Genomic DNA, 27,340 nt, shown 5'->3' on the forward strand with positions numbered 1-27,340 from the left:
GTTACCAGAACAACTTGTCACAGACAATGGACCTCAATTTGTCTTGCTGGAGTTTGAGACTTTTCTGATAGGTAATGAAATTCAACACATCACCTCTGCACCAATCCACGTATCCAACAATGGGTTAACAGAGAAATTTGTTCAAACTAAGAAGCACGTTTTAAGGTCATCGCAAGGACATCTCCCTATTGGGAAGTGTCCGGACATATTTATGCTGACATCAGGATTTCATCTCCATGCTCCCAAAATGCCTTGATCCACTGAAATTTACATACTGACACAACCGGTCCACAGCAGACGCTATCTCCCTGGCCCTACACTCATCCCTAAAGCATCTCAACAACAAGGACTCCTACGTTGGACATCTATTCATTGTCTACAGCTCTGCCTTCAACACCATAATCCCAGTCAAACTCATCAAAACTCCAAAACATAAGACTTGGCTCCTCCCTTTGCAATTGGATCCTTGACATCCTGACCCATAGACCACAGTCAGTAAGGATAAACAACAACACCTCCTCCATAATAATCCTCAATACCGGGCCCCCGCACTTAGCCCTCTAATACACTCCCTATACACACACAGCTGTGGGGCAAAATTTGGCTCCAACTTTATCTACAAGTTTGCTGATGACACGACTGTAATAGGTCGGATCTCAAACAACGATGAGTCAGAGTAGAGGAGGGAGATAGAGAATCTAGTGGCATGGTGCAACAAAACAATCTATCCCTAAATGTCAGCAAAACTAAGAAGCTGGTCATTGACTTCAGGAAGTGACGAGTCATACACACCCCTGTCTGCATCAACGGGGCCGAGGTGGAGATGGTTGATGGCTTCAAATTCCTGGGTGTGCACATCACCAACTATCTGCCCTGGTCCACCCACATCAACTCTATGACCAGGAAAGCACAACAGCGCCAATACTTCCTCAGGAAACTAAGGAAATTCGCATGGCCACATTGACTCTTATCAATTTCTACAGATGCACAATAGAAAGCATTCTATCTTGCATCACAGCTTGCTATGGCAACTGGTTGGCCCAAGACTGTAAGAAACTACAGAGAACAAAGAACAAAGATGAGTACAGCACAGGAACAGGCCCTTTGGCCCTCCAGGCCTGTACTGGTCATGACAGCATCCTTGGCCAAAACCCTCAGCACTTCCTAGTGCCATATCCCTCTACAGCCATCCTATACATGCATTTGTCGAGATGCCTTTTGAACACCGTTCATGTTATGAATCGTGAACACAGCCCAGTCCTTCACGTGAAACCGCCTCCCATCCATTGACTCTGTCTACACCTCCCGCTGCCTTGGGAAAGCAGGCAGCATAATCAAAGACCCCACCCACTCAGGTTATTCTCTCTTCCAACCGCTTCCATCGGGCAGAAGACAGAAAAGTCTGAGAACACCCACTAACAGATTCAAAAATAGCTTCTTCCCTGTGGTTACCAGACTCCCTCTTATGGACTGAACTGATCTCTCCACGCATCTTCTCTACTGTGTAGCACTTCACTCCGTATGCTTCAGCCAATGCTTATGTCTATGTATTTACATTATGTATTTATTGTATGTCCTATGTTTTTATATATGGAAAGATCTGCCGGGACTGTACGCCCAACATTACTTTTCACTGTACCTCGGTACAATTGACAATAAATCTAAATCTAATTTCAGCAAAGCTTTTGAGAAGGTTCCAGATGGGAGACTTATAAAGAAGGCAAATGCACATTGGAATACCGGGTAATTTGATAAGGTGGATTCAAAATTGGTTTAGTTGTAGGGGACAGAGGGTGATGACAGACGGCTGCTTTAATGGCTGGAAGCCAGTGTCCAGTGGCGTACCACAGGGCTCTGAGCTGGGTCCCCTATTATTCGTCACTTATATAAATGGCACAGATAACAATGTTGGGTTTAGGATCAGTAAGTTTGCAGATGACAATAATATTGGCCGGGTGGTCAACAGTGAGGTTGAGTCTCTTGGGATACAGGAAGATATGGACAGGATGGTCAAATGGGCAGATAATAATAATTTTTATCAGTGTCACAAGTAGGCTTACATTAACACTGCATTGAAGTTACTGTAAAAATCCCCTAGTCGCTAGATCGAGGGAGAATTCAGAATGTCTAATTCACCTAACAAGCACATCTTTCGGGATTTGTGGGAGGAAACCGGAGCACCAGGAGGAAACCAATGCAGACACAGGGAGAACGTGCAGACTCCGCACAGACAGTGACCCAAGCCGGATTCGAGTCCGGGTCCCTGGCGCCATGAAGCAACAGTGCTAACCACTGTGCTACCATGCCGATAAGTGGCAGATGGAATTTAACCCTGAAAAGTGAGAGGTGATACACTTTGGAAGGAGAAATTTGACAAGGAAGGCATGAAGTTATGAGGGACAAAGGAACTGTGGCGTTTTGCCCATACATCTCTGAAGACAGAAGGGCAGCTTGTTTTTCCTTTATAGGACGTGGGCATCACTGGCTGTGCCAACATTTACTGTCCATCCCTAATTGCTCTTGAGGGGCAACCACATTGCTGTGGATATGGAGTCACATGTAGGCCAGACCAGGTAAGGACTGCAGATTTCCTTCCCTAAAGGATATTAGTGAAGCAGATGGGTTTTTATGACAATCAACAATGATTTCATGGTTATCGTTAGACTTTTATTTGCAGATTTTAGTTAAAAAAAATTTTTTTTTAGAGTACCCAATTGTTTTTTTCCCAATTAAATGGCAATTTAGTGTTGCCAATTCACAAAATCTGTACATCTTTGGGTTGTGGGGGTGAAACCCAGGCAGACACGGGGAGAATGTGAAAACTCCAAACAGACAGCAGGTAGATGCAGGGACATCAGAGTGACTGGCAACTGGAGGATTGTTCGAGGCCACGATTCTGCTGAGTGCAAGTCCAATGATGATCCTCTAGACTCGGTCCTAAATCAGTTGCTGGAGCTGCAAAGACAAGCTCCAGAACATCAGGAAGGGTTGTCAGCTTGTTGCAACACCCTGGGCAAGTGTGCAGTAAATTACAGCCCCACAGACCCTGTAGTCCCAACAGAAGTGAATTAACCAATACTTTGTGTATTTTACTAAGATCCTTAACCCTTGATTGCTCCAATGCGTTACAGGCACCAGATTTATAAGTAAACTTTTAAAAATTGTTTATTTACAACAAGAGTAAAAGATGAACATATAATGGAAATATTGGAACAAGGGTCCACTAGTCTAACTAATTCCAAAACTCCGTACCACCCTCCACACAGACACGCCCACGACAGACACATGGTGAAGGGGGAGGAAAGGTTAAAAAAAAACATAGATTAAGAGGTATTAGCAATTTGAGGGTCTTCCCTGCCGAGGTTGTGGTTTTGTGGTCCACGATCTTCCAAGGACGCAAACTGTCGAACTCCTTGGTTGGTTTGCCTTTCCTAATGGTTGTCTTCAACTAGGACGTGGAGGCGGTAGAATTCCCTCCAGAGAGTCATTTGCATTTGTAGGACTCTGCCAGTCTAACCCTCAGACCCACTGAGGTAATATTAGAACTCTTCACCTGAGGATTTCACTAGGTTTCCAAACATCTTCATCCTGCAGGTGGCGCTGTACTAGGTCCCTCCGCAGGTTGAACTGACTGCAGAAAGGTCTTTAACCACAGGTCATCAGTTGAGAAAAGTCAGTTTCAGTTCCCCAGCCTTTTTCTCAGAAGTGGAAATTCACAGGCCAGCTGGAGGGTACTTTAATTGCCAACCTTAGCTGATTGAAAGAGTGTCTTACATCACCAGCCCTTCCAAACTGAGATTAAAATTCTCACAGACCTGACTACTGCCTGCAGGCTTTTAAACAGGTGGGACTTCCACAGACCTGGCTGGAACCAGTTTAAATCACCAAGCTAAGAGCTGAGAGAGAGATCTGTTTTCTGCTGCCCTCTAGGTCTAGTCCCAAAAGTGAAACTACTTTACAAAATGGCTTGCCTGTGTACTCCAGAACATTCTGAAGTGCTTGACCAATCACCAATGAAAATATGAAAAGGTCCGGAATTTCAGAACAGGTGGTTGACTGGTAGCCGAGTCCATCAAAATGACATAACGGGCTATGCCACAAAGCATGCTGAATCAAAGGGGTCTGCCGGATCAGTCCACAAAGTAGCTTGCAGCAGTGGGGGGGGGGGGGGGGTGGCTAAGCTCAAAACCAAAAGTCTATAATGCTGCGCGCAGGACAGGAATTTTGATAAAAGAAACATGAAACAGACAAGGATCTAACAAGTTCCTTACGAGCTGCACTCTTCAGACTGCAATGCGTGATGGAGGAGTCTGTCCATCTTCAGCCTGAGGTGATGCCAATACACCAAGCTTGTAGCAGCCACCATGGAGACCTTGGTCCAAGACATCAGTCCTGCACTGCAGCAGGAGCTACAATCCATTGTTGTAGTCATTGGTGTCATCCAACAGTGTCAACATGAGATGGCTGAGGGTTACCTTGATCTCACTCCAGTTTATCCTTCTCCTCAAGGAGTCAGCCAATAGGAAGGAAGACCAGCAGCTTGACACCCGAGGACCCTGGCAGTGCCCGACATTGGTTTAAAAAAAAGGTTGAGGTCCAAAAAGCCGAATATTGGGTGTTAGGGAGTAAGTTGAATAGCAGGATCTCAGGATTACTACCAGTGCCATGTGCTAGTCAGAGTAGAAATAGCAGGATATATCGGATGAATAAGTGGTTGGAAAGATGGTACAAGGGGGAGGGTTTCAGATTCCTGGGACATTGGCACCAGTTCTGGGGGATGTGGGGTCAGTGCAAACTGGATGGGTTACACCTGGCAGGACCGGGACTGATGACAACAGTTAGGATGATTAAAAATAGCAAAAAGGTAAGCCTAAAGGCTTTACATACCAATGCAAGAACCATTCGGAATAAAGTAGAAGAACTGACAGTGCAAATCGAGGTAAATAGATATGATATCGTAGCCATTACGGAAACATGGTCAAAAGGAGATCAAAACTGAGAACTTAATATTCAGGGATATTTGACCTTTCGGAAGGACAGGAGAGAAGGAAAGGTTGATGGGGTAGCACTGTTAATAAGAGATGAAATTAGAGCAGTTGTGAGACATGATCTAGACTTGGATGATGTAGAGTTCATTTGGGTGCAGATAAAAATCAGCAAGGAAAGAAGACATTGGGAGGAGTAGTGTATTGACCCCCAAACAGTAGCCAAACTGTATCAACAAATAATTGCAGCATGTAAAAAGAATAGAGCCATAATTATGGTTGACTTTAATCTTCATGTTGATTGGGCTAATCAATTTGGAAAGGGTAGCAATGACAATACGTTCATCAACTGCATTAGGGATAATTTCCTAGGTCAATAAGCCATGGAGCCAACTAGGGAACAGCCTATCTTGGATCTGATAATGGGTAATTAGGCAGGTTTAATAAATGACCTCAGAGTAAAAGATCCAGTGGGAAGTAGTGATCATAATGTGATAGAATTCAATATTCAGTTTGAGAGTGAGAAACTTGGTTTTTAAGTGTTTAACTTAAATAAAGGGAATTACAATAAAATGAGAATAGAGTTAGCTAAAGTGGACTGGGCAGATAGATGAGCAGACATGACAGTAAACAAGTAGTGGCAGGCATTTAAGGAAGAAATTCATGACTCTCAGCAAAAATATATCCCAGTAAGGAGTAAAGATTCTAAGAGATGGATATTTCAACCATAGTTAACCAAGGAAGTTAAGAAGAGTATTAAGTTTAAAGAAAAAGAATATAAGGAGGCAAAGTCAGTGATAGTCCCGAAGAATGGGATGAATTCAGAATCCAGCAATGGAGCACTAAAAAGATAATGAAGGGAGAGAAAATACGAAGGCAAACCAGCGCGGAATATAAAAACTGACAATAAGAACTTGTTTAAATATATTAAAAAGGTAGAGAAAGATCAAAGTGAACATAGGCCCCTTAGAAAATAAACCTGGAGAGATAGTTATGGGGAACAAGGAAATGGCAGAGGAGTTAAACAGATATTTTGCGTCAGTCTTTACGGTGGAAGATACTTCGAACATCCCATTCACACTAAAGAATATGGGGGGAGCAATTATATATCATCATCATCACTAGAGAAGTAACACTAGATGAACTAATGGGGCTAAAGGAACATAAGAACATAAAACATAAGAACTAGGAGCAGGGGTAGGCAATTCAACCCCTCGAGCCTGCTTCAACATTCAATACTATTATAGCTGATCTCCTCTCAGCCTTAACTCCACTTTCCTGCCTGTTCTCCATAACCCTTCAACCTATTACTAATTAATGATCTGTTCTTAAATTTACTCAATGTCCTGACATCCACCGCACTCTGGGGGGAGTGAATTCCACAGATTCACGACCCTTTAAGAGAAGTAATTCCTTCTCATCTCTGTTTTAAATCTGCTACCCCTTATCCAAAGATTGTGACCTCTCACTCTAAATTGCCCCACAAGAGGAAGCATCCGTTCTATATCTACTTTGTCAATATCTTTTGTCACCTTATATACCTAAATTAGATCTCAGCTCATTCTTCTCAACTCAAGACAGAACAGGCCTAAACTGCTCAATCTCTCGTCACAAGACTCGACTCTGGAATCAATCTAGAGAACTTTCTCTGAACTACCTCTAATGCAACCACATCCCTCCTCAAATAAAGGGACCAAAACTGTACACAATACTCGAGATGCATGCTCACCAATGCCTTGTACAGTTACAGCAACAGTTCCCTACTTTTATAATCTTTTCCTTTAGCTATAAAGGCTGCAAGTATCCTGGCCCTGATGGCTTGCACCCTAGAATCCTAAAAGAAGTAGCTGCAGAGATACTGGATGCATTGGTTGTAATTCCTTGGATTCTGGAGAGGTACTGGAGGATTGGAAAACTGCCTATGTGACACCCCTATTCAAAACGTCAGGGAGACAGAAAGAGGGTAACCATAGCCCGATTGGCCTAACATCTACTGTTGGAAAAATGTTGGAATCAATTATTAAGGAAGTCATAGCAGCTCAGTTGGAAAATCATAATCTAATCAAGCAGAGTCAGCAGAACTTCATGAAAGAGAAATTGTAAAGGAAAAAAGCCATCTGTCACAAGGAAAGCCAGCAAGGATGAGGGGAGGGAAACCTCATCCTTGCATCCGGCAGCCATACGAAGTGGCACAGAAATGGGAAGGGCCATCCCCACTCTGTTCTCAGCGCAGACCCAGGCGCTGATGGACAATCTCATGGGCTTTATTACCACTGAGCAGGAAAGAGACCTCGTGGCAGCCATCGAAACAGCAATGGGAATGGCAATGGCCTCCATGAGGAAGGCAAACTTCAAAATGGAGTGGCTGCTGGAGGCCCAATAATCAAAGACAAGAGACCTGGAGAAGGCCACCACAGACCAAGGGAACTGAATCGCAGCATTGGAGACTGAGGTGGCAAGCCTGATCAAGACCCAGAAGGGTCTAAGGGAGAAAACCGATGACCAGGAGAACAGGTCTGCCGCCAGAGGTTGGGAATTGTGGGGCTGCCAGAAAGGATGGAGGGGATGAACCCCATGGAATATGTCTTGGAGATGTTTGGGAAACTGGTTGGCAAAGAGGGCTTCGCCAAGCCCCCGGAGGTGAACCACAGCTACAGAATGCTTCACCAGTGGCCCAGAGCCGGGGAACCACCACGGACAATAATTGTGAAGTTCCATAAATACCAGGATAAGGAGCGGAGTTTGAGTTAGATGAAAAGTGTGAAAGGGTGCAAGTGGGATGGACATTCAATCTGCTTGTACCAAGACATTGGCGCTAACATGGCCAAGCGCCGCGCTGAATTCAACAGCGCCAAATCCGTCCTGTACAAGAGTAAAGTGCGGTTTGGCATGCTCTACCTTGCCAGATCATGGGTCACATACCAGGCAAAGGAGTACTACTTCAACGCCCCTTAGATGGCCAACATATTCGTCCAGGATAACGGTCTGGACAAACGGTAAGAGCGCACATGGGTGAGAAGACGGGGTGCAAAAAGCCAAGAGAAAGAAAGCCAGGAACTAATGCAGAGATGCGGGTGGGTGGAAAGGCAGATGGGGGCTAAATAGCGGAATGGATTGGGACAGGAGCCGCTGCACAGCGAGTAAGCGGGTGTACGGGGGTACAGTGAAGGAGGAGGCCTCGGCGTTCCTCCCAGGAGGGAGGGGAGCGCCTGGCAGGAGAAAGGGTAAAGTTGGAAATTCAGGAGACACAAAGGGCAAAAGAAGGGGGAGGGGGGTTCAGGGTTGCAGAGGTGAGGTAGAGCCAAGGGTGAGGGGGGGGGGGGGAACCAGGAGGGGGAAGCACAAGGACAAGGGGGGAGAATCTGGGGGTGGTGAGGAGGAGGGTCGAGTGCTGGTTGCAACAGGCTACATGTGGAGACAACGAGAAAGGGGAAGCAGTTGGTGGCCATTTGGAATGGCCCAAAAACGAGGGCAGGTCCGATTGGACAAAGCTGGGCCCACAAAGTGAGCATGGTTAACCCCACAGGAGGGGGGGGGTGATGGGGGTTGGGGGGGTGGGAGCAGATGGGGGAGGGTAGACCTATGGAGATTCCACCACTTGTGGGGGGGGGGAATTAATTCTCCTTCTTCTCCCACATGCATAAGGCTTTCTCAAGTCTCGACTTTTTTGTAGTAGGAAAGATACTGGATGCATTGGTTGTAATTCCTTGGATTCTGGAGGAGTACTGGAGGATTGGAAAACTGCCTATGTGACACCCCTATTCAAAACGTCAGGGAGACAGAAAGAGGGTAACCATAGCCCGATTGGCCTAACATCTACTGTTGGAAAAATGTTGGAATCAATTATTAAGGAAGTCATAGCAGCTCAGTTGGAAAATCATAATCTAATCAAGCAGAGTCAGCAGAACTTCATGAAAGAGAAATTGTAAAGGAAAAAAGCCATCTGTCACAAGGAAAGCCAGCAAGGATGAGGGGAGGGAAACCTCATCCTTGCATCCGGCAGCCATACGAAGTGGCACAGAAATGGGAAGGGCCATCCCCACTCTGTTCTCAGCGCAGACCCAGGCGCTGATGGACAATCTCATGGGCTTTATTACCACTGAGCAGGAAAGAGACCTCGTGGCAGCCATCGAAACAGCAATGGGAATGGCAATGGCCTCCATGAGGAAGGCAAACTTCAAAATGGAGTGGCTGCTGGAGGCCCAATAATCAAAGACAAGAGACCTGGAGAAGGCCACCACAGACCAAGGGAACTGAATCGCAGCATTGGAGACTGAGGTGGCAAGCCTGATCAAGACCCAGAAGGGTCTAAGGGAGAAAACCGATGACCAGGAGAACAGGTCTGCCGCCAGAGGTTGGGAATTGTGGGGCTGCCAGAAAGGATGGAGGGGATGAACCCCATGGAATATGTCTTGGAGATGTTTGGGAAACTGGTTGGCAAAGAGGGCTTCGCCAAGCCCCCGGAGGTGAACCACAGCTACAGAATGCTTCACCAGTGGCCCAGAGCCGGGGAACCACCACGGACAATAATTGTGAAGTTCCATAAATACCAGGATAAGGAGCGGAGTTTGAGTTAGATGAAAAGTGTGAAAGGGTGCAAGTGGGATGGACATTCAATCTGCTTGTACCAAGACATTGGCGCTAACATGGCCAAGCGCCGCGCTGAATTCAACAGCGCCAAATCCGTCCTGTACAAGAGTAAAGTGCGGTTTGGCATGCTCTACCTTGCCAGATCATGGGTCACATACCAGGCAAAGGAGTACTACTTCAACGCCCCTTAGATGGCCAACATATTCGTCCAGGATAACGGTCTGGACAAACGGTAAGAGCGCACATGGGTGAGAAGACGGGGTGCAAAAAGCCAAGAGAAAGAAAGCCAGGAACTAATGCAGAGATGCGGGTGGGTGGAAAGGCAGATGGGGGCTAAATAGCGGAATGGATTGGGACAGGAGCCGCTGCACAGCGAGTAAGCGGGTGTACGGGGGTACAGTGAAGGAGGAGGCCTCGGCGTTCCTCCCAGGAGGGAGGGGAGCGCCTGGCAGGAGAAAGGGTAAAGTTGGAAATTCAGGAGACACAAAGGGCAAAAGAAGGGGGAGGGGGGTTCAGGGTTGCAGAGGTGAGGTAGAGCCAAGGGTGAGGGGGGGGGGGGGGACCAGGAGGGGGAAGCACAAGGACAAGGGGGGAGAATCTGGGGGTGGTGAGGAGGAGGGTCGAGTGCTGGTTGCAACAGGCTACATGTGGAGACAACGAGAAAGGGGAAGCAGTTGGTGGCCATTTGGAATGGCCCAAGAACGAGGGCAGGTCCGATTGGACAAAGCTGGGCCCACAAAGTGAGCATGGTTAACCCCACAGGAGGGGGGGGGGTGATGGGGGTTGGGGGGGTGGGAGCAGATGGGGGAGGGTAGACCTATGGAGATTCCACCACTTGTGGGGGGGGGGGGGAATTAATTCTCCTTCTTCTCCCACATGCATAAGGCTTTCTCAAGTCTCAACTTTTTTGTAGTAGGAAAGATGGTGCTTCCAGTGGTCACAAAGGTGGAATACTCCGCAATCGTAATCTCCAACCTTGCGCCGCATTACATGGAAGTGCGGCTGGAGAAGTGATGGACCCAATGCCCCCCTTGGAGGCTGGATACAGCTCTCCTCGCTGGTAAGGAATTCAACACTAAAATATCTCAAGCCATCAACAATTATGTATCCTGCAACCAGAACGGGCAGGTCTCACCCTTCATGTTCTGGGAGGCAATGAAGGCGGTGATCAGGGGGAAATTATAGCTTATAGGGCTCTTAGGGACAGGAAGGAGAGGGAAACCAAGCAGTGACTGATCGACTCCATACGGGAGGTGGATCGGCAGTACTCCACAGCCTCAACCATGGAACTGCTGGCAGAAAGGAAAAAGCTGCAGATGGAATTTGTCCTGCTCTCCACACGGAGGGCAGTCCACTTGCTCCGTCAGACATGGAGGGCCTTCTACAAACATGGAGACAAAGCCAGCCACATGCTGACACACCAGTTAACAAAACAGGCTGCCACAAAAGAGATAGCTTAGTTTAGGGACAGCAACGGTAGGATAGTAGCGGAACCAAACGAGGTCAATAAGGCCTTTACGAATTTTTACCGAGGGCTATACACCTCTGAGCCCCCAGAGGGGACCTAGGGGATGGAACAGTTCCTTGACAGACTGGACATACCAGCGGTGGGGGAGGAAAAGAAACAGGCACTGGAAGCAGAGCTAGGGCTGGACAAAATCATGGAGTGCATTTGCATTAACTCCATGCAATCAGGGAAAGCATCGGGACTGGGCGGGTTCGCGGTAGATTTTTACAAAAAGTTCTCAGCAGTACTGGCCCTGAATCTTCGGGAGATGTTCAATGACTTACTGTCTAAGGTGGCCCTGTTGCCCACGCTGCACAAGGCCTCAATCCCATTGATTCCCAAGAAAGACAAAGACCCAACAGAGTGTGGATCATACAGACCCATCTCTCTTTTAAGCACGGTAGCATGGTGGTTAGCACAATTGCTTCACAGCTCCAGGGTCCCAGGTTCGATTCCCGGCTTGGGTCACTGTCTGTGCGGAGTCTGCACGTTCTCCCTGTGTATGCATGGGTTTCCTCCGGGTGCTCCGGTTTCCTCCCACAGTCCAATGATGTGCAGGTTGTCATAATATACACCAGTATATCATGGTGCAGATACACACTGATGGACACACAGTGGGACCAATCAACATACACAACACCGCAGCCAATCACCAGTGAGAGCACATGCACTATAAAGACAGGGGGTACCAGAGTTCCCGCTCATTCGAGTAGCAGCTAGCTAGGAGCACAGAGCTCACAGCCTGCAACACAGACATTCACCATGTGCTGAGTGCATCAACTGGCTAGGACAAGGCAAAGGTCATTAGTTAAAGCTGGTATCGTATTTACCCACAGTTCAATATGTTTAAAATATATATTTTATTAAAGTTTTCAAACACAATTTTTCCACCTTACAAATCAACATAAAAGATAACACAATAACTAATAAGTAACATTATTTAAATAAAATAGTGAACTAACAAAGAATAGTGCTCTCCCCCCCCCCCCTCTGGGCTGCTGCTGCTGACGATCTATTTTCCCTTAACGTTCCGCGAGATAGTCAAGGAACGGTTGTCACCACCTGGAGAACCCCTGAACCGATCCTCTCAACGGAAACTTCATCCGTTCCAGTTTTATGAACCCTGCCATATCGTTTATCCAGGCCTCCACGCCGGGGGGTTTCGCTTCCTTCCACATGAGTAAGATCCTTCGCCGGGCTACCAGGGACGCAAAGGCCAGAATATCGGCCTCTTTCGCCTCCTGCACTCCCGGCTTCTCCGCTACCCCAAATATAGCTAACCCCCAGCCTGGCTTGACCCGGACCTTAACCACCTTTGAAATCACTCTTGCCACGCCCCTCCAGTACTCATCCAGTGCCGGACACGACCAGAACATATGTGTGTGGTTCGCCGGGCTTCCCAAGCACCTCCCGCACCTGTCCTCCACCCCGAAGAACCTGCTCAGCCTCGCTCCCGTCATGTGTGCTCTGTGTAGAACCTTGAATTGTATCAAGCTAAGCCTGGCACACGAGGAAGAGGAATTTACCCTACTTAGGGCATCAGCCCACAGACCCTCCTCAATCTCCTCCCCCAGCTCTTCTTCCCATTTTCCCTTCAGCTCCTCTACCAGCTCCTCCCCCTCGTCTCTCATCTCCTGATATATTTCGGACACTTTGCCCTCCCCGACCCATACCCCCGAAATCACTCTATCCTGGATCCCCTGTGTCGGGAGCAGCGGAAATTCCCTCACCTGTTGCCTCGTTAACGCCCTCACTTGCATGTATCTAAGGATATTCCCCGGGGGCAACTCATACTTTTCCTGCGCTCCCAGGCTCGCATACTCCCTGTCAATAAACAAGTCTCTCCATCTCCTAATTCCGGCCTGATGCCAGCTCTGGAACCCTCCGTCCATCCTTCCTGGGACAAACCTATGGTTGTTCCTGATCGGCGACCACACCGAGGCACCCGTCACACCCCTATGTCGCCTCCATTGCCCCCAGATCCTTAAGGTTGCCGCCACCACTGGGTTCATGGTGTACCTTTTCGGGGAGAGCGATAGCGGCGCCGTCACCAGCGCCTTTAGGCTCGTTCCTTTACAGGACGCCATCTCCAGCCTCTTCCACCCCGCCCCCTCCCCCTTCCTCATCCACTTGCGAACCATCGACACATTGGCGGCCCAGTAGTAATCGTCCAGATTCGACAACGCCAGTCCCCCTCTGTCCCTGCTGCGCTGCAGGAACCCCCTCCTTACCCTCGGGGTCTTCCCTGCCCACACGAAACTCATAACACTCCTATCTATTTTCTTAAAAAAGGCCTTAGTGATCAAAATGGGGAGACATTGAAACACAAAAAGAAACCTTGGGAGGACCATCATCTTGACCGCCTGCACTCTGCCCGCCAGTGAGCGCGGCAGCATATCCCACCTCTTGAAATCCTCCTCCATCTGCTCCACCAGCCGCGTCAGATTGAGTTTGTGTAAAGTTCTCCAGCTCCTGGCTACCTGAATCCCCAAATATCGGAAGCTCCTTTCCGCTCTCCTTAACGGCAGGCCGTCTATCCCTCTTCCCTGATCCCCGGGGTGTACTACAAAAAGCTCACTCTTCCCCATATTAAGCCTATATCCCGAAAAATCTATAAACTCCCTCAATATCTGCATAACCTCTGTCATCCCCTCCACATGATCCGCCACATACAGCAGTAGGTCATCTGTGTAGAGTGACACTCAGTGTTCTTCTCCCCCTCTAACCACCCCTCTCCATTTCCTAGAGTCTCTCAACGCGATGGCCAGTGGTTCAATTGCCAGCACGAACAGTAATGGGGACAGGGGGCACCCCTGCCTTGTTCCCCTATGTAACCGAAAATACTCCAATCTCTGCCGATTTGTGACTACACTTGTCACTGGGGCCCCACAGAGGAGCTTGACCCAACTGACAAACCCCTCCCCGAACCCAAACCTCCTCAACGCCTCCCATAGATACTCCCACTCTACCCTATCGAATGCCTTCTCTGCATCCATCGCTGCTACCATCTCTGCCTCCCCCTCCGCTGGGGGCATCTTTATCACCCCCAACAGCCGTCGCACGTTGACATTCAATTGTCTCCCCTTTACAAACCCTGTCTGGCCTTCATGCACCACCCCCGGGACACAATCCTCGATCCTCATCGCTCGCACTTTTGCCAGCAACTTGGCGTCTACATTCAGGAGCGAGATAGGCCTATATGACCCGCATTGCAGCGGATCTTTATCTCGCTTCAGGATTAATGATATCGTCGCCTCCGCCATTGTCGGGGGTAGAGTCACCCCTTCTCTGGCCTCGTTAAAGGTTCTCGCCAGCAGCGGGGCCAACAAGTCCATATACTTCCTATAAAATTCCACCGGGAACCCGTCTGGTCCCAGGGCCTTCCCTGCCCGCATGTTCCCCAGCCCTTTAGTCACCTCGTCCACCCCGATTGGCGCCCCCAGACCTGCCACCTCCTGCTCCTCCACCCTCGGGAACCTTAGTTGGTCCAGAAACTGTTGCATTTCCTCTTTTCCCTCCGGGGGTTGGGACCTATATAGCCTCTCGTAAAAGGTCTTAAACACCTCATTTACCTTCCCTGCTCTCCGCTCTGTAGTTCCCGTTTCATCCCTAACTCCCCCTATTTCCCTTGCCGCTATCCTCTTACGAAGCTGGTGGGCCAGCAGCCGGCTCACCTTTTCCCCATATTCGCATCTCATCCCCTGTGCCTTCCCCCACTGTGCCTCTGCCTTCCCTGTGGTCAGCAGGTCAAACTCCGTCTGAAGTCTTTGCCTCTCTCTATATAGTCCTTCGTCCGGGGCCTCCGCATATCTTTTATCCACACTCAAAATCTCCCCCATTAATCTCTCCCTTTCTTTGCCCTCTTTTTTTCTCCTTGTAAGCCCTAATGGAGATCAACTCTCCCCTAACCACCGCCTTCAGCGCTTCCCATACTACCCCCACCCGGACCTCACCATCATCATTGGCCTCCAGGTACCTCTCAATACATCCCCGCACCCTTCCACAGACCCCCTCATCCGCCAATAGTCCCACATCTAGTCGCCAGAGTGGGCTCTGTTCCCTCTCCTCTCCTAGTTCCAGATCCACCCAGTGCGGGGCATGGTCTGAAACGGCTATGGCCGAATACTCCGTTCCTGCCACCCTCGAAATCAGTGCCCTGCTCAAAACAAAGAAATCTATCCGGGAATATACCTTATGGACATGGGAGAAAAAGGAAAACTCTGGCCAACGGCCTAGCAAATCTCCACGGATCCACTCCCCCCCATTTGCTCCATAAACCCCCTGAGCACCTTGGCCGCTGCCGGCCTTCTTCAGGTCCTGGATCTAGACCGATCTAACCCTGGATCCAGCACAGTATTGAAATCCCCCCCCCCATTACCAGGCTTCCTACCTTCAGGTCAGGGATACGTCCAAGCATCCGCTTCATAAATCCCGCATCATCCCAGTTCGGGGCATATACATTTACCAGTACGACCTCCATTCCCTGCAATCTACCACTCACCATCACGTATCTACCACCGTTGTCCACCACTATATTCCTAGCCTCGAACGACACCCGTTTCCCCACCAATATCGCCACCCCTCTATTTTATCCTTTCCTTAACCTAACCTGATCCGCCACCTTCAGATGCGTCTCCTGAAGCATGACCACGTCTGCCTTCAGTCCTTTTAAGTGCGCGAACACTCGGGCCTTCTTAATCGGCCCATTTCAGCCTCTCACATTCCACGTGATCAGCCGGATTGGGGGGCTGCCCGCCCGCCCCCCACAGCCCCCCTCCCCTCCCGCCGACTAGCCATCACCTACTCTAGGCCAGTCCCACGTCCAGGTCCCGCGCACCCACCCGTCCCCCAGGCGGCGCACCCCCGTCCCGACCACCTCTTCCCTTGCCAGCTCCCTCTCGCTCCCAGCAGCAGCAACCCAGTTGTCCCCCCCCACTCCCCCACCCCCCTGCTAGATCCCCATCTAGCATGGTTACTCCCCCCATTATGCTTCCGAAAGTCAGCTGACTCCAACTGACCCCGGCTTCCCCCGCTGTCTCCTTGACCCCCCCGTGTGTGGAACTCTCATCCTCCTTGCGCCTATCTTCCTGCCATCATCTCCCTAGCGCGGGAAAAAACCCGCGCTTTCCTGGATCAGCCCCGCCCCCTATGGCGCAGCTCCCCCATTCCCCATCCCTGTCCCTTTTTCCACCGGCGCCCACATTTCTCAGTGTCCCCCTGTCAAGAAGAGAAACAACCCCATCTATCGTCCCGATACTGTGAACCTCCCATTCCCCAATTTACATTTCTGTACATCAACATCGTCATCTCCTCCACAGCATCAGTCCCTCAGTTCTGGTACAATTTCTCTTTTTGGATGAAGGTCCATGCCTCGTCCGACGTTTCAAAGTAGTAGTGCCTATCTTGGTACGTGACCCACAATCGCGCCGGCTGCAGCATCCCAAACTTTACTTTCTTGTGAAGCGCCGCCTTGGCTCGATTAAAACTCGCTCTCCTTCTCGCCACCTCCGCGCTCCAGTCCTGATACACTCGTATCACTGCATTCTCCCTCCTGCTACTCCGTACCTTCTTGGCCCAGCTCAAAACAGCCTCTCTGTCGGTGAAGCGGTGAAATCTCACCATTATCGCCCTTGGGGGTTCGCCAGCCTTTGGTCTCCTCGCAAGGACCCGGTGAGCCCCTTCCACCTCGAGGGGGCCTGAGGGGGCCTCAGCTCCCATTAGCGAATGGAGCATCGTGTTCACATAAGCCCCAACGTCAGCTCCCTCCACTCCCTCGGGGAGAGCCAGAATCCGGAGGTTCTTTCTCCTCGAGCTGTTCTCCAGGACTTCGAGCCTTTCGATACACCTCTTATGTAGCGCCTCGTGCGTCTCCATTTTTACTGCTAGGCCCAGAATCTCATCCTCGTTCTCAGCTGCCTTCGCCTTCACCCCACGGAGCTCTATCGCCTGGGCCTTTTGCGTTTCTTTTAGCCCTTCGATTGCCAACAACATCGGCGCCAGCACCTCCTTCTTTAATTCCTCCACACACCGTTGAAGGAATTCCTGCTGGTCTGGGCCCCATGTCGCCTGGGCTCCGTCCGTCGCCATCTTGCTTCTTCTCTCTCTTCTCTGCCGCTGCTCCAAAGGATCCTTCGCAATCTGGCCACTATCACCGATCTTTTCCGTACACACCAGGGGGGACTCCTTACTTCGTCACCCCACACTGGGTTTGGTCCGAAAAAATTTCCGTTGGGGCTCCCAAAAAGAGCCCAAATGTCCGTTAGAACGGGAGCTGCCGAAACGTGCGGCTTAGCAGTGCATCGCCGCAACCGGAAGTGATTATGTTTAAATAGTTAACCTTTTAATAAAATAGTGTTGCACTACTTCAAGTGTTGGTGACCTGTATGTGATCCAGAACACCCAACACATCACAGGTTAGGTGGATTGGCCATGCTAAATTGCCCTTAGTGTCCAAAATTGCCTAGTGTTGGGTGGGGTTACTGGGTTGTGGGGATAGGATGGAAGTGTGGGCTTGGGTCGGGTGCTCTTTCAAAAAGCCGGTGCAGACTCGATGGGCTGAATGTCCTCCTTCTGCACTGTATATTCTATGATTTAAACACTGAGTGAAAATCTTAGCTAAGGCTCAGGCCAGGCAACTGGAGAGCTGCCTGCCAGATGTGATCACGGAAGATCAGACCGGGTTTGTTGAGGCAAGACAACTAACAGCGAACATCAGATGCCTGCTGAATATAGTAATGACCCCATCCGGGAAGAGGACATCATAGGTGATCGTCTCCCTGGATGCTGAGAAAGCCTTTGATCAAGTAGAATGGAGGTACCTCATGGAGGTGCTTGAACGGTTTGGATTCGGAGCGGGATTCACCATGTGGGTGAAGCTCCTGTACAGCGCTCCTATGGACAAACAGCATCAGCTCTGAATATTTTCGGCTGCACAGGGGAACGAGGCAGGGGTGCCCGCTATCCCCGCTCCTGTTCATGCTGGCAATTGAGCCTCTGGCCATCGCCCTTAGATTGGTGGATTGGTGGACGGACATTCGGAGAGGGGACAGAGAGCATAGAGTCTCACTCTATGTGGATGACTTGCTCCTCTACGTGTTGAACTCCCTAGCCAGCATGGGAAAGATAACCGCGCTCCTCAGGGACTTCGCCACCTTCTCAGGTTACAAACTCAACCTGGGAAACAATCAAATCTTCCCGGTGAACCCCCAGAGAGGGAGGAATGAAGCTTGAGCAACTACCGTTCAAAGTGATCCAAACCAAGTTCAGTACCTGGGGATCCAAATAGCGAATATCTGGATGAGGCTCCACAAATGGACCCTCTCCAGACTGGTGGAGGAGCAGAAGAGGGACCTGCGAAGATGGGACTCGCTCCCTCTTTCGCTAGCGGGAAGACACACCTAAAGACATGGAACCAATTCAGGTGCTATTTTGAACTGGACGAGACGTCCATGGGTGTCCCCATCTGCAACAACCACAGGTTCAACTGGAAGGGATGGACACTACATTTGGAACGTGGGCGGGAGACAGAGGGATGCTGATGGTTGAGGACATGTACGTGGACGACAGACTGGTGACTCTGGGGGAACTCTCGGAGAAGCTCCAACTACCAAAAGGGAAAGAGCTCAGATATTTGCAGCTGCGTAACTTCCCCTCAAGGAGACAAAAACATTCTCCCAGAAACCCACACACACATTCCTGGACACGGTGGTAGGGCTGGACTGGTTAGTGTGGTGATATGCTTATGGGTAATATCATAGATGTGTGACGTCAAACCATCAGGTGACGGTGCAGACACACAATGCGGTCTCAAGACCAAGGTCATATGTCCAGCGACTCCCATGTAAGGGAAGTTACATCCGGCCATCTTCAGAAGATTGCGGAGGGTAATAAGACATACAAGTGAATGGTCGGTGCGAGGTGCAGATTCCAGAGGAGTAATAAGCAGACTCCATGATAACGTGCTTTGTAACAGATTGCTATCTTACCACACGAGACTCAATAAAGATCCTGGTTTGGACAAGTCTAGGTGTTTAGTGGATTCCTTCATAAGGTATAGAAGACCAAACACAACAGTTAGGGAACGACAAATGTGGTGACATATACAAGAGACTCAGAGAAAAGGTCAGGACTCCACTGGACGAGACCAGACAAAATGGGGGGAGGAATTGGTCATGGAGATAGGGGGAGGACTCTATATCGAGGTGCTGCACTGAGTCAACTCCACCTCCTCCTGCGCCAGGCTAAGCCTGATGCAGCTCAAAGTAGTGCATAGAGCGCACCTTACCAAAGCACGCATGAGCGGGTTCTTCCCGAGGTGGAGGTCAAGTGCGGGAGGTGCCCGGTCGACCACACCCACAGGTTCTGGTCTTGCCCCAGACTCAGGGAATTCTAAACCACCTTCTTCTACAAAAACAAATGCTTGTGTAACATGGGGGAGGGGGGGGGGGGGGGGGGTGTTGCTGTTCAACTTTTTTAACATGGGAGGGGGCATTCGAAGGAAATGGTTAAGGACCCATGACTTAGAGAGGAAAGTAAGCCTTAAACATATTCAGAACTGGCTGTATGCTAAATTGCATGGCTATACTAGCTAAATACAGGCAAGGATTTTAGCTGTTGCCTTAGTTGTGTTGGAGCAGACAGTGAATGTCACAACCCATTTAGTAAATGTGTCAATAATGACCAGGACATACTCAAAGCCGTTTATGCATGGTGGGAGGGGGGTATTTGTCCAATTCCCTTTTACAAGCAATCATAGAGAAACTCTTTTCTCCAGTGGGTCACTTAACTGTACATGACTGAGATCAAAACTAGCAAATACAAAGCTTTTTATGTGAAGTGAATTCAGCCAGAATAGAGGAAAGCGGTGTAACAGATAACTACCCATTTAGATGCTCATCAATATGGTGATGCCTGTTGTGTTGGGTGTTCTGGTGTACAAACGATTCAACATGGCTGGAGATGGTGTAACTCAATTTTATTTACTATTTAACTATAACAGCACACTGCTAACTTGGGTACGTGCATTACCAGCTAATCTGTGGACCCTGTCCTATCACTATCTGGGTGAGGCACTCAGCACATGGTGAATGTCTGAGTGGCAGGCTCTGAGCTCGGTGCTCTGAGCTGGCTGCTGCTGGAATGAGCGGGAACTGTAGTGTCCCCTGTTTTTATAGTGCATGTGCTCTCACTGGTGATTGACTGCGATGTTGTGTGTGAGTTAGTTGGTCCTACTGCATGTCCATCAGTGTGTGTGATTGCACCATGATATGCTGATCTAAATATCATATGACATCCCCCCCTTTTCGCAAAGAATATGTGCCTACATGATAATAAATAAAGAAGTGTGGTGAATGCATCTAATCATGTGTGTGCAATATTTACAACAATATGTACATGTGGCTATCCTATATACACAGGAAGGTGCCAGGTGCAGAAACTAACTATGTTACACCAAGAACGAAATCAATGTCATTAACAAACAATAACAAAATCTTAAACAGTATGGCGAAAAGTCTGAAACAGTATGTCAGAACAAGTCAGTGAGTCCAATATGAAAAGGTTCATAAATTAAGTCTCTCAGGTGGACGACGAATTCGGGTTGACCGTCAGGGTGGCACACCACTCGTCGTCCGGATCAGTGCTGTGCACTGACAGCGACTGGTGCATTCGACTCGGGGACAGCTTGTTCTTGTTGATGACAGCAAGGTGGAAGGGCTCTCTGTCCTCAGTGTCATTGGTCTGTGTGACGTCGGGATCGGACTTGGTGAACGTGCGTTGAATTGCCCGAACGTTTCTGCGAGGCTGGTTAAACGGGTACGGGTTGGCAGGGTGAGCTGCTCGACAGCAGGCAGCGTAGTGGCCCAACCTGCCACAGCGTAGGCATTGTCGCGCTTTGGCAGGACATTGCCGCTTTAAATGGGCGGAGCCACAGTTGCCACACGTTGTGACGTCAGTGCGTTCGTTGCGCCACCGCGCATGCGCGGTGCGGCCTGCGCTTCGCGTTCCTCTGCGTCAGCGTCCCCTCTTTTGGCACGTACAAGTGCGGGAGTCCTCAGAAAGCGTGCGAAATGGCCGGCCTCCTCCAGGCCGCGGCCCGGGAGGTATTCGATTGTCTGGACCCGCTCCGCCTCGTGGGGCCCGTACCGCGCCGTTTCGGCTGTCTGGATGTGTGAGTACCAGCTGGTGGCGTTCTCATGGAGGACGCAGGTCTCGACGGCAGTCGCCAGGGTGAGTTGCTTGACCCGAAGGAGCTGCTGGCGCAGGGTGTCCGTCATGACTCCCAAAACTATCTGGTCGCGTATCATGGACTCAGAGGTGGTCCCATAGCCACAAGACTGCGCGACGATGCGGAGGTGTGTTAAGTAAGACTGGAAAGGTTCGTCCTTACCTTGCAGGCGCTGCTGGAAGAGGTACCTCGCGAAGCTCTCGTTTGCTTCAACGCTGAAGTGTTCGTTGAACTTCAAAAGCACCGTCTTGTATTTGGTTTTGTCTCGCCGTCCGTAAATGTAAGGGAGTTAAAGATGTGGATGGCGTGTTGCACCGCCGTGGAGAGAAGAAGGGCAATCTTCCTGGTGTCCGATGCATTCTCCCTGTCTGTGGCCTCGAGGAAGAGTTGGAAGCGCTGTTTGACAGTTTCCAATTGACCCCGAGATTGCCAGTGGTGGCTGCGGGTTGATGTTCTCCATGGTGTAGGACGGCGGATTGCTGATGCGTTGCAGGTAGGTCTCACAGATGCTGGCTTGCTTCCACTCACAGACGCTGGCTTGCGTCCACTTCTGGTATCATGTCGTGTTGGGTGTTCTGGTGTACAAACGATCCAACACGGCTGGAGATGGTGTAACTCAATTTTATTTACTATTTAACTATAACAGCACACTGCTAACTTGGGTACGTGCATTACCAGCTAATCTGTGGACCCTGTCCTATTACTATCTGGGTGAGGCACTCAGCACGTGGTGAATGTCTGAGTGGCAGGATCTGAGCTCGGTGCTCTGAGCTGGCTGCTGCTGGAATGAGCGGGAACTGTAGTGTCCCCTGTTTTTATAGTGCGTGTGCTCTCACTTATGATTGGCTGCGATGTTGTGTGTGTGTTAGTTGGTCCTACTGCATGTCCATCAGTGTGTGTTTGATTGCACCATGATATGCTGATCTAAATATCATGACAATGCCAAAGCTAATGCAATAGTCCCAGGGAGGAAGACCAAACTCTGCTAATCATGCAGATAAGTTGTTTCAGCATTGGAAACATTTAAACTATCAAGAAGACGAGCTATCTAATGGTGTTAATTTGTCAGCTATTTTGGGATTTAATCCTAAATTACGTTTACCAATTTGCAGTTGTCTCAGACACGAATCTCTATGCTAATTTAATAATCAGTGATTCGGTGACACCCCTGAATTGCCCTAAGAATCTCTGCTATTCCTTTGTTAGCTAACTTTGTTCATTCCTTATTCATTGTTCAAGCTGTTAGATGACCCTGCTTACAACCTATTTGTATCTGTTTGTGTGCTCAGTGTTTAATGCAAGTACTAATTGTCATAATATACACATCAGTATATGATGGTGCAGAGCCACACACTGACTAACACATGGCAAGACCAATTAACACACACAATACAGCAGCCAATCACCAGTTAGGGCACAGTCACTATAAAGACAGAGGGCACTAGTTTTCCCGCTCATTCGGGATGCAGCCTCTGAGACAGACAGAGCCCACAGTCAGTAGCACAAACATCCACCATGTGCTAGCAGTATAGGCTGGTCAGGTTAGGCGTAGGTCTTCAGTCAATCTAACATAATGTCGACCCACAGTGCAAGTATGTTTAACAGCTCTTAGCTAAATAAAATAGAGTTGTACTATTACAAGTGTTGGTAGCCTGTCTATGTTACTGCTAAGGTAAACGCAGTCTCCACAGATCCAAAGTACCCAACACATCACTAATAATTGTGGTTTGTTATCAATGAATAGTTGTCAGTGCAGGTCATCCAGTACTGCTGGGCAGAAATTTCCTCCAGTGAAATACTGGGAGAACAGAAGCCATTACTTTCGGTCCACTATACAAACTCGTCTTCCTAGCCGTCAATTTTATCTTCTCCCTGGCCTCTGTGTGACGAGAACCAGAGTGCGTGCAATCTCGCTGTCATAGTTGATCTGTCATTAAGATCACCTCTTTGCACCTCAGTAAAATCACCTGATTCTGCCTGTATCTCAGCTCATCTACTGCTGAAGCCTTCATCCATGCCCTTGTTACATCTAGACTTGACTATTCCAATACACTCCTTGGTGGCCTCCCATGTTCTACCCTCTAGAAACTCCAAGACACCAAAACCCAAATTCTAATTTGTACCAAGTTCTGTTTGTCCCTGTGTTTGCTGAATGACGTTCACTGCTGCGTAAGTAATGCCCCCCCCCCCCCCCCCCCCCACTGAGATTCTGTGTTCCTCCAATCCTGGTTCTTGACAATTTCTAATTTTAATTTCTCCATCATTGGCTGTTGTGTCTTCAGTTTCCAAGGGTCTATTCTCTGAAAATTCCTCCTGAAATCTTTCTTTCCCTGTCCCACTTTTCCTACCTTTAAGATGCTCCTTAAATCTGCCCTAATGTGCCCCTCATGACAAATTTCATCTGATAACGCTCCTGTGAAATTCCTTGAGACATTGTGTTATATGGCTGGTTTAGCACAGTGGGCTAAATAGCTGGCTTGCAATGCAGAACAATGCCAGCAGCGCATTTCAATTCCCGTACCGGCCTCCCCGAACAGGCGCCGGAATGTGGCGACCAGGGGCTTTTCACAGTAGCTTCATTGAAGCCTACTTGTGACAATAAGCGATTATTATTATATTAAAGATGTTGTTGTCGTTCCCTTCTTCGTTGGTTTACCAAAGATTATTGCATTCCCTCAACAGCTTATAGGTAAGGTAACAAAGGGTTGATCAGGTGAACTCATATTCATTGTGAACCCAAAGCTTGTTGTCAATAATTTTACACCCATACTGGGGAGAAATGTAAAGGGCAGCACAACACACCCAGGCCTTCCTGATTTGTGTTGATTGGAGAATGCAGCTCCTGTGTGGCGTCAAAGTAAGAGATTAACTTTGCATACGAAATATTTCCTTATTGTTTTTGAAGAGATTTTCCTTTAAGCCTGTTATTGTAATAGACGATTTTCTTTTAATAAATATATGGCGATGAAATTGGTCATGGGTAGTAGTCCAGGCTGGGCTATAACGAATTGGCAGCCCTTTATCCCTATCACCATTTTTTGTTCCATTGACTGCCCAAGATCAGTTTCAGCCCCACTTGTTTGCAAACAATATCCCGATTATGCACACCATAAGACCATAGATGTAGGAGCAGAAGCATGCCATTCGACTCATCGTGTCTGCTCCGCCATTCAGTGAGATCATGGCTGATCTGATATAGTCCTCAATCCACTCTCCTGCCTTTCCTCCATAACTCTGACAGATTAAAAATCTGTCTTGTACATAATTAATGACCCAGCATCTTCAGCTGTCTGTATTAAAGAATTCTGCAGATTCAGAATCTCCTCGGAGAAAACACTGCAGGTGCTGGCTGATCTTTTAATTGCTTATCAATCAGTTGATGTTGAAATGTGTCACTCAGTATCCCCTAGTTTTCTATCACACCTCCTCAGGATCTTATGAGCGCAATTCAACGGAAAGATTTTGAAGCTCATTTGTGGCAGGTTTTTCAGGCTCTGCCAGTGGGTTCTCCACTGCAATCCAATGCCACTTAGGGTGCGATTCTCCGGAAAGATTTTGAAGTGTGGTAGCGAGCGGGAACTGGCACGAGCTTCCTGCCGCTTGGCCCAGTGAGGCTGGCAACGCAATTCAATGTTAATTGGTCCACTTCACGAGGACCCACAGGATTCTCATTGGAAATGAAGGCTCGCCAGCTGATTTGCCGGCATGGCGTTCGCCAGCGTCTCCCCCCCGCTAACAAGGTAGAGCAGCACTTAAACAGCACTTGCTCAGTCAACCCCACTCAGCTCACAGCCAGGGTATTGAGAAGACCGGCGCCAAGATTCGACGATGTGGACCTGGTGATGCACTATCAATTACGACGAGACGATAGTAGAATGTAATCGAGGCTTTATTACACAGAGAGGCGTGGCCTCCTACAGCAGCTTACGAAATGGCTGCTGTTCGGAGAGCACACACATTTATACTCTGCCTCCTGGGCGGAGCCAGCAGGCAGGGATCTACCCCCGTACCTGTAGTTCAGGGGCCTGTTCCTCAACACGGTGGAGGTCAGGAGGGATGTCCAGTTCCCCCGAGGGTCCCATAGGGTGAGCCACAGGACAGCTAGTGCTGCCTGGGACGAAGTGGTGGCAGCCATGTGCTCGGGGAGTGTGACTAGGAGAACTGTCCTCTAGTGTCGTAAGAAGGTCAATGACCTACAATGGGCAGCACGGGTGAGTTGACAGCAAACCCCCCCGAAACCTTTACGCCCCTATGCGAACATCCACCCCCCCAACCCTCCATGTGCCCCCAACACTCCCTTCAACCCCCTCCCTTCTTCTAACCCTTCCTTCACAACCTCCCCCACCCCACCACTGTGAAACATGCGTGTGGCTAACGAGGCCTTCTCTGTGTCTCTGCAGGAAAAGCTCTCCTACATTCATCATGAGACTGGAGGAGAGGTGCTGGGCATATGAATCCTCATCACCTTTGGATGGGGGTGTGACTGGGGCGGAGATAAAGTGATCACCAATGCCACAGAGGTGAGAATCCACCGGGCCCCCCGAGTTGTTATTGCCATACTGACTGATTTATCCCTCCCACTGACCACATGTCCATTCTCCTGCAGATCCTCCAGCCGACAGGGCCAGACCATCCTGGGTGGCGCTCCTCTCCTGCCTCCCAGGAGAACACCTCGGAGACGAGCTCGATGATGCCACGATCGTGCATCACAGCTATCATCCCCACCCTCCACCAGCCAAGATCCACACACCTCAGTGGGAAACGTTAGAGGACAGGTTCCAAAAGAGAAAATGCTGGAAAATCTCATGGCTGTGCCTGTGCCGCCGACAAGTGCGGCAGGGCCCTCTGGTCCCAGAATCCACAGAGCTCGCCCACCAGGGGCATCGGAGGCCACAGGATGTGGTGAGCAGCTAGCTGCCTCCATCTCAGGTGTGCATCCTGGGGACACACCTGGACTTAACGGTAGAGCAAGGAAGATTAAGCACGTTGAGGATCACTGTGGGCATCGGGGGAGGAGGGGCGAGGCCGGGTGAGGAGGAGGGGGGTAGGCAGGGAGTGCGGGGAGTGATGGGATGGTCGGGAGATAAGGGCGGCACCATCGGGAGAGTGGGTCATTGTTGGACACATGTTACGCATTCAAAACCCTTGACCATGAGTGGTATGACACCTGTCACTTTCTTCCGCAATCCGCCCTTTCCCGTCAGCAAAATTGGGATCTCGCCGTAGCGTGGCAAGAAAACAATTATCACCACTTAAAGCCTATTTCCATACAGTTGACGGGAGCCACCCCAAATCCAATAGCCTTTCGTCATTCATTGGCCTCGCCAGCAAGTGTTCACGCTGGCGCTGCTTAGCACTTCTTTTGCAAAAGGTGAACCTGGCGGAAGGGCTTCTGCGGGGAGGTGAGTAGCCATTTTGCTCGCAAAGAACAGGGGGGGCGCTGGGTTTCCCGCCCCAGTGCTCGGCGAAGGGTGGGGGACCCTCGACTTGGGGGAAGGGGGAGGGGGGAACCCTCCGTAGGGGTGGGGAGGGCGAGGTGCAGGGGTACCAACAGCACACGGCATCAACATGCCATCCCTTGGATCATGTGTACCCGTTCCAGGGGTAACTCTAGCCTCTGCCTGTCTGCCCCACCCATAACCCCCACCGACTGCCGAGGTCTCTGGCCATGAGGCTGAAGGCTATTGCTAATAGGGAATTGGCAATCATGGTTAAGTGATCACTTCACACAACCCAAGTGGCACGGTAGCACAGTGGTTAGCACAGTTGCTTCACAGCTCCAGGGTCCCAGGTTCGATTCCCGGCTTGGGTCACTGTCTGTGCGGAGTCTGCACATTCTCCCCGTGTCTGCGCGGGTTTTCTCCAGGTGCTCCGGTTTCCTGCCACAGTCCAAAGGTTTGGTGGATTGGCCATGCTAAATTGTCCTTAGTGTCCAAAAAGGTTAGATAGGGTTACTGGGTTATGGAGATAGGGTGGAGGTGTGGGCTTATGTAGGGTGATCTTTCCATGGGCCGGTGCAGACTCGATGGGCTG

Source organism: Scyliorhinus torazame, chromosome 3 (genome assembly GCF_047496885.1).
Source record: "Scyliorhinus torazame isolate Kashiwa2021f chromosome 3, sScyTor2.1, whole genome shotgun sequence".
Taxonomy (NCBI): domain Eukaryota; kingdom Metazoa; phylum Chordata; class Chondrichthyes; order Carcharhiniformes; family Scyliorhinidae; genus Scyliorhinus; species Scyliorhinus torazame.